The sequence below is a fragment of the Curcuma longa genome, unplaced genomic scaffold (assembly GCF_044706935.1).
Source record: "Curcuma longa cultivar G26 ecotype Majalengka, Jawa Barat unplaced genomic scaffold, ITB_CL_G26_1.1 contig_16266, whole genome shotgun sequence".
Classification (NCBI taxonomy): domain Eukaryota; kingdom Viridiplantae; phylum Streptophyta; class Magnoliopsida; order Zingiberales; family Zingiberaceae; genus Curcuma; species Curcuma longa.
Window position 1 is genome coordinate 1 of NW_027430308.1, and position 14,884 is coordinate 14,884.

General features: G+C 41.6%; 1 pseudogene; it reads left to right on the forward strand.

The window, feature by feature from the left end:
- Nucleotides 1-505: 505 nt before the first annotated feature.
- Nucleotides 506-6,237, forward strand: LOC141816354 (uncharacterized; annotated as a pseudogene).
- Nucleotides 6,238-14,884: the final 8,647 nt, after the last annotated feature.

Sequence of the window (14,884 nt, forward strand, 5' to 3'; positions counted from 1 at the left end):
AGAAAGATGGAAGGCCTTATATATCAAGTCCTTCCCATCATGCTTAGAAATGTTAAGGAGACCTACACGCATGCGCGGGTCGAGCCCAAATCAAGTGGGTTCGGGGGGTCTGAACCAGAAATCCATAAACCGGGCGCGACGCCCGTGATTATCGCGCGCAGGGGGGGGTGCAAATCCCCACCCCGTGGGCCTCGCACATGCAAGCGGCCCAGTTTGGTTTTGCTGTCCCGAATCCAACCTTGGTTTGGTTTTACTTTTATTTTATTTTTGTGCAAATCCGGTTTGATTTTATTTTTGCTCGCGAAGAGGAGGTGCGGTCGCGTCCCACGTGAGGAAGAGGCGCAGTCGCGTCGCTCCAAGCCGAGGCGACGAACGAAGCTTTCTCTTCAGGTCTATATAAGACCATGGTTGCAGTATTTTCTGTACGGTGCAGAAACTTGAGCAAGCTTTCTCTTCTCTTCGTTGTCTTTCTGTTTCTGCGCTTCTCTTTGTTCACGCTCATCAGTACACGTCGGTGTGCCACTACTACTCAGAGGCGATCAGGATTTGCCTGAAGCACCACTATCCCCATCGGAGATGATACCAGAGGCTCTGATTGGTCCCAATGTCAGAGTTGGTGGTCATCATGAGGGACAACCTAATCCATGGAAGCTCATCCGACCGAATTAGTCATCCCTACACTAGTTATTATCATGGAGAAGGCTCATATTCCTTTGCTTGCGAGTTTTGTAAAGGATCGTTTTACCCTATTCCATGGAGCCATGACCCTTGGATGGTGCGTACATGGTTAAGGGATATTGAGAATACATTTGGGTACATGTCTTGTTTTGACATCGAGAAGGTAGAGCTAGTTGCATATCATTTAGAGGATAGACAGCCACATGGTGGGAGATGCAGCAGACTGTTTTCGAAGATCAGGTTATCTCTTGGCAGTTATTCAAGGAGGCGTTCAAGAGACAATATTTTCCTAGAGCATTTTGTATTGCTCGATGTCAGGAATTCATGAATCTCAAGCAAGGTGACCGAAGCATTCTAGACTACAATATGGAGTTTAGTGGACTTGCAGAATTTTGCCCACATATGATAGCTCAAGACTATGATCGCATGCTTCACTTTACACAGGGACTTGCAGCATATATTCAGGTCAAGATGGCTGGATTCCTTGTTACTACTTATCGGGAAGCACTGGACCGAGCTATAATGATTGAGGTAACTCAGCAACAAATCTCCCAAGAAAAAGAAGCTAGTCGACAGACCTCGCTGACATCACACTCTAGACAACAGAGTCGTCGTCGATTTCATGATCAGGATGCAACCAGAGAGTATTCACGGCCACCGAAGGTGTCCAAGGTAGCACAGGGATCTAGTTGCCCACTCCCATCCCAGCGAGGCCAATTACCCCCGAAGTGTTTTCAATGCGGTGTCATAAATCACACAGCATCAGAATATTCATTGGATCAGAATATATGTTTCTACTGTAAATTGTTAGGACATATATAGAAAAATTGTACCTTGAGGGCACAACATCGAGCAGGAGGATCACAGTCTCAGCGGGCTCAACCTGCGCCACGACCTCCACAATCTCGGCCTTAGAGAGGTCCACAGAGATTTTCACAGCACCAGCAACGAAATCCTCCACCTACCCAGTTTGTTCCACAACCACAACTCTACCAGTTACAATCCCAAGTGAGGAGCGAGTATCAGACGGTACCTCCACTCCAGCAGAACTTGCCAGCTCTGTCTCTGCCATATTTGCCTAGCTCTGTTCCAGTAGTACCTCCACCCCAGTAGTATCCATTACTGCCTTATCAGCCCTTGACCCAGTCATACCAGCCTTCGTAAGATCAGAGTCAACCTTCTTCTTCTATCCAGAAGGGTCAGCAGTCGGGTTCAGAGGCAGGACAAGTATATGCCATGACGCGTGAGGAGGCACAACGAGCTGGAGGATCAGTTATCCGAGGTATTATTTCTATTTATAATTTTTCTATAGATATATTGATAGATACTGGTAGCTCGCATTCTTTTATTTCTCCAGAATTCGTATGCAAGATTGGGAGGGTTCCAACCCTTCGATCTTATGGATTATCGGTGTTGACACCATTTGGTGGAGTGTTAATGTCAAATGAGGAGGTCAAGAGTTGTCCATTAAATTTCGATGGTCGTATCCTTATAGTGGATCTACATGTGTTGGAGATGACCGAATTTGACATTATTCTGGGTATGGATTGGCTATCAGAATACCATGCCATAGTTGATTGTCATGGTAAAGTAGTGACCTTTCGATCCTTAAACTAGCCATCATGGGAATTTACAGGGATTATCGATCGAGGGGTATCTATTATCTCAGCTCTCCAGGCTCAACAGTTGTTGGCTCGGGGATGCGAGGGATATCTTTTATCTTTAGTGAGTGCCGATGTGGATAATTCTGTACAACTTTCTGAGGTCCCTATCATTCGCGAATATCTCGATGTATTTCTAGAAGAACTTCCTGGTTTGCCACCTCCACGACAAGTAGAGTTTGCGATTGAGTTGTTACCTGGTACAACTCCAATATCGAAAGCTCCATATCGGATGGCACCAAAAGAATTGGAGGAACTCAAGGTCTAGCTTCAAGAGTTACTTGACAAGGGTTTCATTCGCCCTAGTATTTCTGCTTGGGGAGCTTCGGTTCTATTTGTTAAGAAGAAAGATGGTTCCTTGAGGCTCTGCATTGATTATAGGTAGTTAAATTCGGTAACTATCAAGAACAAGTATCCTCTACCTAGAATTGATGATTTGTTTGATCAGCTTAAGGGTACTTGTGTATATTCAAAGATTGATCTGAGATCAGGTTATCACCAGTTACGGGTTCAAGATACTGATATTCAGAAGACTGCCTTTCGTAGCCGGTATGGACATTATGAGTTTTTGGTAATGTCATTTGGGCTTACCAATACTCCTGCAACATTTATGGATTTAATGAATTGGGTATTCTTGGAATATTTAGACTGTTTTGTAATTATCTTCATTGATGATATTTTGGTATATTCTTGGTCAGAGGAGGAGCATGAACAACACCTCAGAGTGGTTTTAGAAATACTACGGAAGGAATGTTTATATGCAAAGTTCAGTAAATGCGCTTTCTGGCTTACTTCTATGGGATTTCTAGGACATGTAATTTCTAGCAAAGGGATTTTCGGTAGACCCCCAGAAGATTGAAGCGGTTGTCAAATGGGAATCACCAAAATCAGTGCAGGAGATTCGCAGCTTTCTCGGACTAGCTGGGTATTATCGGAGGTTTGTTGAAGGGTTTTCTAGTATTGCTACACCTTTGACCCAGTTGACTAGAAAAGGGGTCAAATTTACTTGGTTTGATGCTTGTGAAGCAAGCTTTCAAGAGCTTAAGTAGAGATTGGTGAGTGCTCTAGTTTTAGTTATTCCCTCTGGAGAGGATGGATTCATTCTGTACACGGATGCATCTATATAGGGATTAGGGCCAGTTTTAATGCAACACAATCGAGTGGTGGCATATGCTTCTCAACAACTGAAAGACCATAAAAAGAATTATCCGGTACATGATTTGGAATTGGCGGCTATCATCTTTGCACTTAAGATATAGAGACATTATCTCTACGGTATTACCTTCAAGATATTCACAGATCACAAGAGTAAATTTATTTACGCAGAAAGAGTTAAACCTTAGACAAAGAAGGTGGATGAAGTTTCTGAAAGACTATGACTGCACTATCAACTATCATCTTGGAAAAGCTAATGTAGTAGCAGATGGGTTGAGCAGGAAGTCCAGAGCGTATTGGCATGTCACAGAGTAGCAGTTACGGAGATAGTCAGACAATTTACGGAGTTAGATTTGAATGAGGTAGGAAAAACACAACATGGCATATTGGTCTCTTGATTGCACAATCTCCATTAGTTGAGCGGATCAAGGAAAGTAAGGTGGAAGATCAGTATCTCTGATTGATCGCTAGTGAGTTGGAGTTAGGCCCTAAGCCAGATTTCTCCCATGATATGGATGGATCTCTACGATTTTGAGGCAGGTTATGCGTTCTAGAGGTACACCTTGTGAAGGAAGATCTCCTACGAGAAGCACATCGATCCAGATTTGCAGTCCATCTGGGTAGTACTCGGATGTATCAAGATCTGAAATGTGCATACTGGTGGAAAGGTATGAAATGAGATATTGTAGATTTTGTAGCTCGGTGTTTGAGTTTGCCAACAAATTAAGGCCGAACATTAGAAACCAGCCAGGTTACTTTAGAAGATCGCAGTGCCAGAATGGAAGTGGGAGCATGTCACTATGGATTTTGTCACAGGACTACCAAGGACGCAGAAGAAACATGATTCGATTTGGGTGATCGTTGATCGATTAACCAAATCAGCACATTTCTTGCCGATTCGTATGACAGAATCTCTTGAACGTCTAGCAGAGCTATATTGTAGAGAGATTACTAAACTCCATGGTGTTCCCCTCACTATTATTTTGGATCGAGATCCACGCTTTACTTCAAGATTCTGGTAGAGTTTCCAGAAGGCACTGGGTACCCAACTGCGTTTTAGCACTGCTTTTCACCCTCAGACTGATGGACAATCAGAGCGAACTATTCAGACTCTAGAGGATCTTTTGCATGCTTGTGTCTTAGATTTTGGTGGTAGCTGGGAGGATCACCTACATTTGGTAGAGTTTGCTTATAATAACAGTTACCACTCTGCTATTCAGATGACACCGTTTGAGGCACTCTATGGTAGAGCATGTAGATCTCCTATTTTATAGGATAAGGTTGGTGAACGTCAATTTTTGGGACCGCAAAGCCTTCAGCAGGATGCTGAGCTAGTACGGGTTATTAGATAGTGACTGCTAACTGCTCAGAGTCGACAGAAGAGTTATGCAGATCAGAGACGAAGAATGTTAGAATACGCAGTGGGTGATCATGCATTTCTTTGTGTTTCACTCATAAAAGGTGTTAAGAGATTTGGATTGAAGCTGATATTTTCCTTAGGAAAGCCCTATGGGTCCTAAGTAACATTCTATTCTCAATCTTTTTTCATTTTTGTTGTATTTCCTTCTGTTATTTACGTTGTATTACTTGTTTAGAAGAGCAAAGAGAGCTAGAGAGGCTGCCTTCAATAGTAACCCCTCAACAGACCCTAGGTTCCCTACTGAAGGACATAGACTTAGGTTTGAACAGACTACCTATATTGCACTTCCCTGTAGATCATTAGATAGGGGATTCTTTACACGTTCTTGTCCCTTATCAGTTCAGGCCATCACCCACTACCACTTAGATCGACTTGTCTACTGTACCTCTCCCATGAACACAACCCTGTGTTCAGAATTCTATAACAACCTTGACCTTCAGGACGACAATACTATTATCTCTAGAGTCGGGCGTAGGACCATCACGATCACACCAGCCATGATAAATTCATTCATAGGATTTCGACCTTCAGCCTCCCAGTTCATAGTCTACCCTCATTCCTGCATGCCCTTCGATGAGCCCTACGAGGAGATTACTCTAGACGTTATGCACACCTATTTCTTCCAGCAGGATAGAGCCCCTGGACTGGTCCACTTCTCCTCCACTGATCTTAGGGTCCAGGAGTATGTCCTTTATAGAGTTATAGTGAACTGTATACTACCATTAACCACAAAAAACCTGACTCCCATGAGACCATTTCACTCCTTTCTCCTTTATGCCTTCACTCACAGACTAGATATTGACCTTGGACTCCTCATCCTTCATACTATTATCTATGCCGCCTCTATAGTGACCAGTAGGAGAGTGCACATGCCATACTGTCATATTTTGACAGGCATATTTGCATCTCTCGGGGGTGGATACCACCATAGGTGAGATCATACCCCATGGAGACTATGACAGTATTGGCAGCCGACAGATCACTCTAGGTCACATAGACGTTAGTGCTGAGGGGAGATTATCATGGAGGCAGCCTCAGATCCAGCAGCCACGAGGGCATCATCAGCAGGACCAGGACCAGGACCAGCCTCAGCCAAACTTAGCAGACATAGAGCTAGGAGCAGAGATAGAGGAGTTCCTTGCTTTACCTGATGCACCAGCTCCACCTCCACCCATGACGACAGACCAGAGATTGGATAGGATGGAGGAGACTCTACAGACAGTTATTGGACGTCTGGATGCACAGTCTGCGAGTATGGCTGAGATTCTACAGCTTGTGAGGGCTCTACAGATACCACCACCCCCACCTCCACCACCTCAGTAGATTGTTTATTTGACACTCAGACTTGATTTGGATGTTTGACTTGATTTGGATGTTTGACTGATGCTATGCATGTATATTGCTTACCTATCTTTCGACTTATGCTGTTACTTGCTAGACTTGTGATACTAGACATGTATTATTACTATCATTTTACTTGTTCTCTTGCTCACTTACTAGTACTTAGAAGAAAACTAGGATTATGTTTAGTAGAATAGGAAAAAGAATTTTTTTATTTTCAAAAACTCATGGTTTTCAAATCTATTATAAATATTTTTCAAAACCTTACTTATTTTTGAATTTTTTTTTAACTTGTTTTCAAAAATAAAGAAAAGAAATGTTTTAGCCCTAGACTAGAAGCAAACCCCCTAGAAAGCATGTACCTATAGATCTAGGTGGACATCTCACAAAGCACACTAGTTACCTTGTTTGTGATTGACAAAAACTTAGAACGGTGTGAGATGTATAGGCCTCTAGTCTAAGCCAAAAAGATGCTATAAGTCAGTGCATCGAACCAAAAGCTTAGACTTTAATCTCAAATTGATCAAGTTAAGTGTCCCAAAACAAAAGATAAAATCTTAAATTGGGATGATACACTTTAACTTGGCTGACTAGGTCAAGCTACTACTTTCTAGTGTTAGTGCAGGAAGCACTAGCAAGTCAAACCTATGTTTTGATTATGGAACTAGGATCAAGTTAAGTTTATGGTTTGGCTAACTGAGTTGGATTAAGATTGCAGAGAACAGGTTAAGTCCTAGTGTGGCTAGGTAAGAAGACTTGGCAGAGTCAACGTGCACCAGGCAAGATCTGGACTTGGGTCAGGAGGACCAAGTTGCGGATGAAATGGACTTGGTCAGGAGGACCAAGTTGCAGAGAAGAATGGACTGATCAGGAGGATCAGTTGCGTTCAAGTCCTGGGGGGCAACGACAGAGCCGAGCAAAAGTCCAACAGGTCAGGAGGACTTGGTTGGCATCAGGTAAATTCTCCCGAGGGGAGTGGGTGAGGACGCGTTCCTACGAGGAACAGTAGGCGCCGGTCTAACCCAGGATCTCACCGGAGATCCGAAGTTAAGACTCGAAGCCGGTTCGGTGAACCGACTGGTTCTTTAACTATCATGTTTCGAGCTAACTTGTTGTGCAGGAAAGAAGAGCTCGATAAAAGCTAACTCCGGTCCAAAAATTCTGATTTTTGGGTCTGGAGTCGACTCAGATAGGTTCTGGAGTCGACTCCAGCCTAGTCATCTCAAATCCGGAAGTCTGCGCGTCAAAGTCGTCGCCAGCGGAGCTGGAGTCGACTCAGATAGCGTTCTGAGTCGACTCAGGTCAAGAAGTTATCGCCACCGCCGCCACCGCGACTGGAGTCGACCCAGAAGCAAGCCAGAGTCGACTCAGGAAGGATAAACGATAAGGTTTTATCTGCCACGTCGGCTGGAGTCGACCCAGATGCCTATCTGAGTCGACTCAGCTCGACTATATAAGGCAGTCGCGAGCAGCCTTCGAGCCATCTATTCCTTTCGCTCTCAAACGCCTTCCTCGCGTCCGTTAAGCTTCCGATCTTCGACGTTGGTGCCGAGACTACATCAAGCTACTTCAACGAGCACCGAGACGCCGAATCCATACTCCGGGGAGCGCAAAAATTGGTAACAAAAAGCTGTACTTAAATTCCAATCAATAGCTTTGTAATCGAATTTTTGTAACGCCTTTTTCGATATACTTGCTACCGCAAGGAGCAAGTATCTTAGTGGATTGCCCTTTGATTATGTCAAAGGGGGAGAGAAATAAAAAGGTTCAAGTTAAATTTTTATATGTGCTAAAATTTTATATGTTTAGAAATTTTTAAAATTCTTTGAATGAGGGGGAGAATAATGAATTCAGGGGGAGTAAGGAATTCAGGGGGAGTAACACACGTACATGCACATGCATTTTTTCTTTATGTTACTTGTGATGCTTGTGTTATTGATGTTACTTGTTTTTGTGATGCTTATTGTAATGCTTAATGTAAGTTGTGATTTATAACTTAACTTGAAACCTTAAGTTGCCATAATCAAAAAGGGGGAGATTGTTAGTGCAGGAAGCACTAGCAGATCGAACCAGAGTTTTGATTATGGAACTAGGATCAAGTTAAGTATGTGGTTTGGCTAACCAAGTTGAACTGAGCTTACAGGAAACAGGTTAAGTCCTAGTGCTGCTAGGCATGAAGTCTTGGCAGAGTCAAAGTGCACCAGGTAAAGTCTGGGCTTGGTCAGGAGGACCAAGTTGCAGCAGAAGTCTGGGCTTGGTCAGGAGGACCAAGTTGCAGCAGAAGACTGGGCTGATCAGGAGGATCAGTTGCAGCACAAATCCTGGGGGGCAAAGACAGAGCCGAGCACAAAGTCCAACGAGTCAGGAGGACTCAGTTGGCAATCAGGTAAATTCTCCCGAGGGGAGTGGGTGAGGACGCGTTCCCAAGAGGAACATTAGGCGTCGGTCTAACCCAGGGTCTCACTGGAGATCCGAAGTTAAGACTCGTAGTTGGTTCGATGAACCAACTTAATCCTTTGCATGTTATCATTTTAGCTAACATCTTTTGCAGGAAGGAAAAGTCAGACGAATGCGAACTCCGGACAAAAAGTTGAATTTTCGGGTCTGGAGTCGACTCAGATGGGTTCTGGAGTCGACTCCAGCCGAGTCAGCTGGAATCCGGAAGTCTGCGCGTCGACTTTCCGCCAACTCAGCCTGGAGTCGACTCAGGTAAGGTTTTGAGTCGACTCAGGGTCAAAAGTTATCGCCGCTGATGCCACCGCGACTGGAGTCGACCCAGAAGTCAATCGGAGTCGACTCAGGAAGGATAACGGGCGAAGACGATAAAGGTTTATCTGCCACGCAAGCTGGAGTCGACCCAGATCTGCATCTGAGTCGACTCAGCAAGGCTATATAAGCAGCCGCGACCAGCAGCCGAGAACATCAACTTCCAAAGCCTCCGAACTCTGTTCTCGCGACTCCCGAGCCTTCTATTTTCGACGTCGGTGCTGTACCTGCTCCAAGCTACTCAACTTCACACCGAGGCGCCGAAATCTACTTCCGGGGAGCGACCGAGAAAGCAAGAAGTTCGGTAACAAAGCAAACCCTGTATTTCCATTCGTTCAATACTTGTAATCGGGTTTTGTATTATTTTTCTCGATACACTTGCTGCCGAAAAGGGGCAAGTGACTTAGTGGATTGCCCAGAGTAAACGGTCAAGGACCGTGGGCCTTGGAGTAGCAGCGTTGCGCTGTGAACCAAGTAAAAACAAAAAGTGTCACCTGCTTACTTTATCTTTTACGTTTCCGCATCGTTCTCTGTTTTAGCTTCCGTAAGCGTTCAAAGTTTTACGAAAATTGAAAAGCGTGCAACGCGCTATTCACCCCCCCTCTAGCGCGTATTTCGATCCTACATCCTCTGCATTCTGCCACTTGCTACTAAGGATCTCACTCAGATGAGACCCTTTCACTCATTTTTACTATATGCTTTTATTCATAGGTTAGATTTAGACTTAGGACTACTTATGTTTCATACCATCATCTATGCATCTTCTGTAGTGACTAGTAGGAGAGTCCACATGCCCTACTGTCACATTTTGACAGGACTTCTAGGCTCACTAGGGTTAGATACCACTGTTGGTGATATTCTACCTCCTGGTGATTTTGATCATATAGGTTCTAGAAATCTATCCCTAGGTGGTGTAGCTGTGGATGATGAGGGAAGACTTTCTTGGAGGCACCCACCTCAGCCTCAGCCCGAGCCAGCACCCAACATAGATATTAGAATCGAGCTAGATGAGCTTCTTGGACTTTTAGATCTACCTGCTCCACCTCCTCCACTGACCACTGACCACTGACCAGAGGTTGACCAGAGTGGAGGAGTCACTTCAGACTATTGTTGGGAGACTTGATGCTCAGGGTGCTAGCATAACAGAGATTCTCCAGATACTTAGAGCTATGTAGCAGCCACCAGCACCACCACCACCACAGTAGTAGATTACCTTGTTATTTTGGACATATAGTATCAGTGTTTAGCTGTTTAACTTGTACTCTTGTCATATTTCGTTAACTTACTCTGCATATATTTTTTAATATGCATTATTTGTTGCTTTTCTATTATTTGTTAACGGTTAGGATGATATTTGGTAGAATAGTAAAATATGATTTTCAAAATTCACATATTTGTATTGTTTTGAATCTATTATAAATAAGATTTCAAAATGATTTCAAAATTTTATTTACTTTAGTTTTGAAAAACTTAATTTTAATTTTATTTTTCAAATATAAGAAATGAATGTTTTAGCCTTAGACTAGACTCAAACCCCTAGAAAGCATGATCCTATAGATCTAGGTGGACATCTCACAAAGCACACTAGGTAACTTGCTTGTGTTTGTGAAACATAGAACAGTGTGAAATGTATAGGATTTTAGTCTAAGTACAAAGATACTTAAGTCAGTGCATCGAATCTTACTTAGACTTTAAACAAATATTGATCAAGTTAAGTGTACCTATATCCAAATGATCATTGGGATGATACACTTAAACTTGGCTAACTGGGTCAAGCTTTTACTTTCTAGTAGTTAGCTAAAACTCAAGTTGGACACGTGCCCCAAGGAGAAATTTTTTTATCTAAATATATTTTTTTATTAAAAGCTTGGACTCAATCCCTTAAAGATTATTTTTGATTATGTCAAAGGGGGAGAGTAAAGTGAGTTTTCAAGTTCAATTGATTACTTTCAAGTTCAATAGATTTTAAAAAATTAAAGAACTTGAAATACTTGTAATATTTTTGAAATAAAGAATATCAAGTTCAGGGGGAGAAAATATAATTTTATGTTAAGGCATTAATTCAGGGGGAGACCTGATTAAGAGGGAATTGAACACTTCATGCATATTTAGAATTTTTTTACTGACAACCCTAGATAGCTATGTGTCACGAATAGGGTTGCAAATTGATTTTATAAATTATCAAAAACCCACAATTAATCTGAATAAATCAAGTATAGGGGCCTCGAGTCGTGTTTTTCCAAGGTTAGTAGAAAATCGTTTAAATTGAGCTTTCGATGTCGTGTTTTTGGGGTTTTCTATGAAAATGGGGGTTTGATGTTTTGAAACGAAATGTAACTAAAAAAATCAACAAGTAAGTGAAGATGCCAAAGATGAAACCCTAAAGCAAACTAAACCTATCATCAAAACCATAAAACATACAAGTTAAACATGAAATGCAAACAAAGCAATTTAGCTAGCAATGCAATCCCTACTCAAACCAATCTACCTAGTGGACTGATACATGAAGTCTAAATACAACCTAAATGGGGTTTAACGCTATTGATGCAAGCTCAAGCAAAGGAAACAAATCAAGCCCAATCCGGAGAAAATAATTTGGCACGGAACAGTGATATTGGCGTGGCTTTGGCACGGAACAGTGATATTTTCGTGGCTTTGAAGTTTCAGCAACACCTTTGAAAGGGTTAAAACAAATCAATCTAAGGAAGCTCTAAAACAAATTAAAATCTAAACGTAAGCATTAGACTAATGACTGAATCCACGATTTCCTCTTCTTCGTGCTCCTCGGTTTGGTGTCAAACAAGCCGCCGTTAACCACTTAATGTCTCTGACATCCCTTTAAGAAGCTGGAATGCAATCCAATGAACTCGTGCTCGCATCCATAGCTCCTGAAAATCTGGAGAAAAACCCTTTCCCAGGAACAGAGTCGGGCGCCGGTGAAGTTTGAAGCTGCAAACTGGAATGGTTCTCCTCTCCTCGCGCCGGTGAAGTTTCCAACCCCTCAAGCTTGCTCCGAAACCATCGGAGAACCCCTCCTCCGATTCCGGTTGCTGAAGATGCCGTAACTCGCCGAGATTGGAGCGAACAGGGGAGTGTCGCGCCGATGAAAACCTCTCTGGCGTCGAGCTTCCAACCGCCGATTGCTGCCCAATGAACTGGTTCCAGCCTCCTCAACGATCAGAAAACACGATGGAATTGGAATTTCGGGATGGGACTGGCTGTGGAGCTACGCTCCTCAACAGGGGAATACGCGCGGGGCGGAGACGATGAATAGTGCGCAGCCAGCACTGTTTATCCCCTAAATTTTCGGCTTTAATACCCTGATTAATCAACAGATCTGGGCCCTTGATTCCTGATCCAACGGTGCAGGCTTGATCTGGGGTTTAGGGCAGCTTAGGGTTTCCAAAAATTTGAGAGATTTTAATCAGGCTCGATCTAGATCATGTCCTCCATGTTGGCTTGATCAATTTGACTCGATTTGACCACGGTTGAGCTCGAGTTGGGTCCGATTTGAGCCCTAAAATCAATTAAAATTCAATTAATGCAAAAATTGCCATAAAATCATGAAAATTAGAATCAAGCCTCAATTTATATAATATAGCACAAACATGATCAAATCGATTCAATAAATAATTATTTTCATGCAAAAACCTAAAATTGAATCGATTAAAAAAATGCATAAACCCTAGCTTATCAAATTCCCCCACACTTAACCTTGAGCGTCCCGCTCAAGTCAACAAAACCAAACTAAGATTGTACCCCCTAGATCATCCTCAATCATATTTAGAAAACAATTAAAAGAAAATTATCTAAGCTTGTAAAGTCTCAAAAGCTTAAGCCCATGGATTAGACCCTTGTGCTCGGTTAACTGCCTAGTAAGTTTCATCCATCGTGCCTAATTAAGATAAATGCATCACACTCAGTCTCACAAGGTTGTTTTCAATATGTAAATCAGTGGCTCTCACCCTAATTCTAATTCATTATCAAAGTAAAGTAGGGCTCACTCAAACAACTTAAGTTTCAAGCACTTCCATAAGCTTGCTTGCTTTCTACTCTCCACTAGCATTCTTGATTTGGAATCCACATCTATTAAGGATTATTGAAGAGATATAAAGAAATCAAGAACTGATATCAATGAAATGCAATTGTAGAAAGAAAATTTCAAAGGAAGTGCTTTAAAGGAATTTGAAGTGTAGTGGTAGATATGAATACAATCCAATGCTAATCAATGATCTCTTGCCCTCTTTTCTACTTTCTTTCTTTTGCATTCCATTTGTTTCCATGTTCTTTTCGAATCCATGAAACAATTCTGGTCTAAACTCATGAGGTTCCATTCCTTGATACAACTCTTCACTTCTTCTTCTTCTTTTCTTTATTTCTTTAACACCTCTCCACAAATGTGCCATTTTGTGATTTCTCTTTGAATCAAGCCCCATTCTTTCTCATTTAGGTTTCACAAGAGATAAGAAATAGCATCCAATCATCATAAGTCAAAATTCACTTCACATGAAACCGCAATTTCAATGTATCAATGGCACGCTTAATTCTGAAAATTATTGAAATTGAGTTTGAAACTTTGCTTGTTCTCCTTTGTTTCTTGCTCTTTTGCCTCCATTCTTTTTGCATCATAAAGCTTGATTGATAAGGCTAATAACCATGCAAATTTCCATGAAATGCCATTTCGGATCAGTAGCTCAAAGATGGCAACAGTTGGCTGGAAAACAAAGCTGAAAAACTGGTTTTTTCTGATTTTTTCTCAAAATGAAATTCTTGCTTTCCTCTCTTGTTTCTTGCTCTTTTTCCTCCATTCTTTTTGCATCATGAAGCTTGATTGATAATGCCAATGACCACGCAAAGTTCTGTGCAATTCGAATTCAGATTAGCCCCTCAAAAATTCAAAATGTTGGTTGAAAAATGCAAAGTGCAATTTGTTTTTCTGATTTTTTTTTCAATCTGTTTTGTTTTGATTTTTCTGATTGCTGCCATCAACGATTTGGAAAACTTGACATCTGAATTTGTTGCTTAGGAAGCAATTGAATAGAAGTAGGTTTCCATGGATTCATCCACTGAAAATTAAAAACTGCAATTTCTGATTTTTTGCTTTTGCTTCTTCTTTTCTGTTGCAGCAGCAGTTTGAAGATTTGGCATTTGAGTTGGTTGTTTATAAAGCCACTGAAATGGAGTTTACTTTGGTCCAATCACTGATCAGGTGTTTGATACTCCTCGATACATTCAACGTCTCTTTTTTTCTCTTTTCTTTTCTCTTCTTTTTTTTTTCTGATCTTGCTGATCTTGCTTCACCAGTTCTTGCATTCCAATTTAGCTTCTTCAAATGATTTGCAATTTTTTTTTGGAGGAAATCCAAACAAAAAACAATTCAAAAAATTTTTTTTTCACAACTTTCTCACAAGTGTTCACCTCTTCCTTCATTTTATTTTTCCCTTTGATTTTAAACCATATAATTCTGAATTCTTTAGCTTTCCAATACTCAATACCTTCTCAACAATTCAGCTCAGTGAATTCCATTGAAACCGCTCTACAAAAACTCCAAAATTCTAAAATGAAACATTAGTTCTTCTCTTTGGCACAATGTTGTAACATTTGATTTTCTCATCACTAGAAACCCCTCCAAATAACTCCTCAACTTCATTGCCTTGAAAAAATTACTGAATGCATTTTGTCATCAACTAGTTCCATCTCAATTTAACAATTCAAAACAAATGGAACAATGAGAGGTTAAAACCACTCGTGTTAACCTTTTTCTAGATAATTTGGCACTAGATCTTTTGCTTTCTTGAAAGAATTTCACAACATCATACATCATCCCAAAAATCATCAAGGCATCAAATAACAATGAAACCCT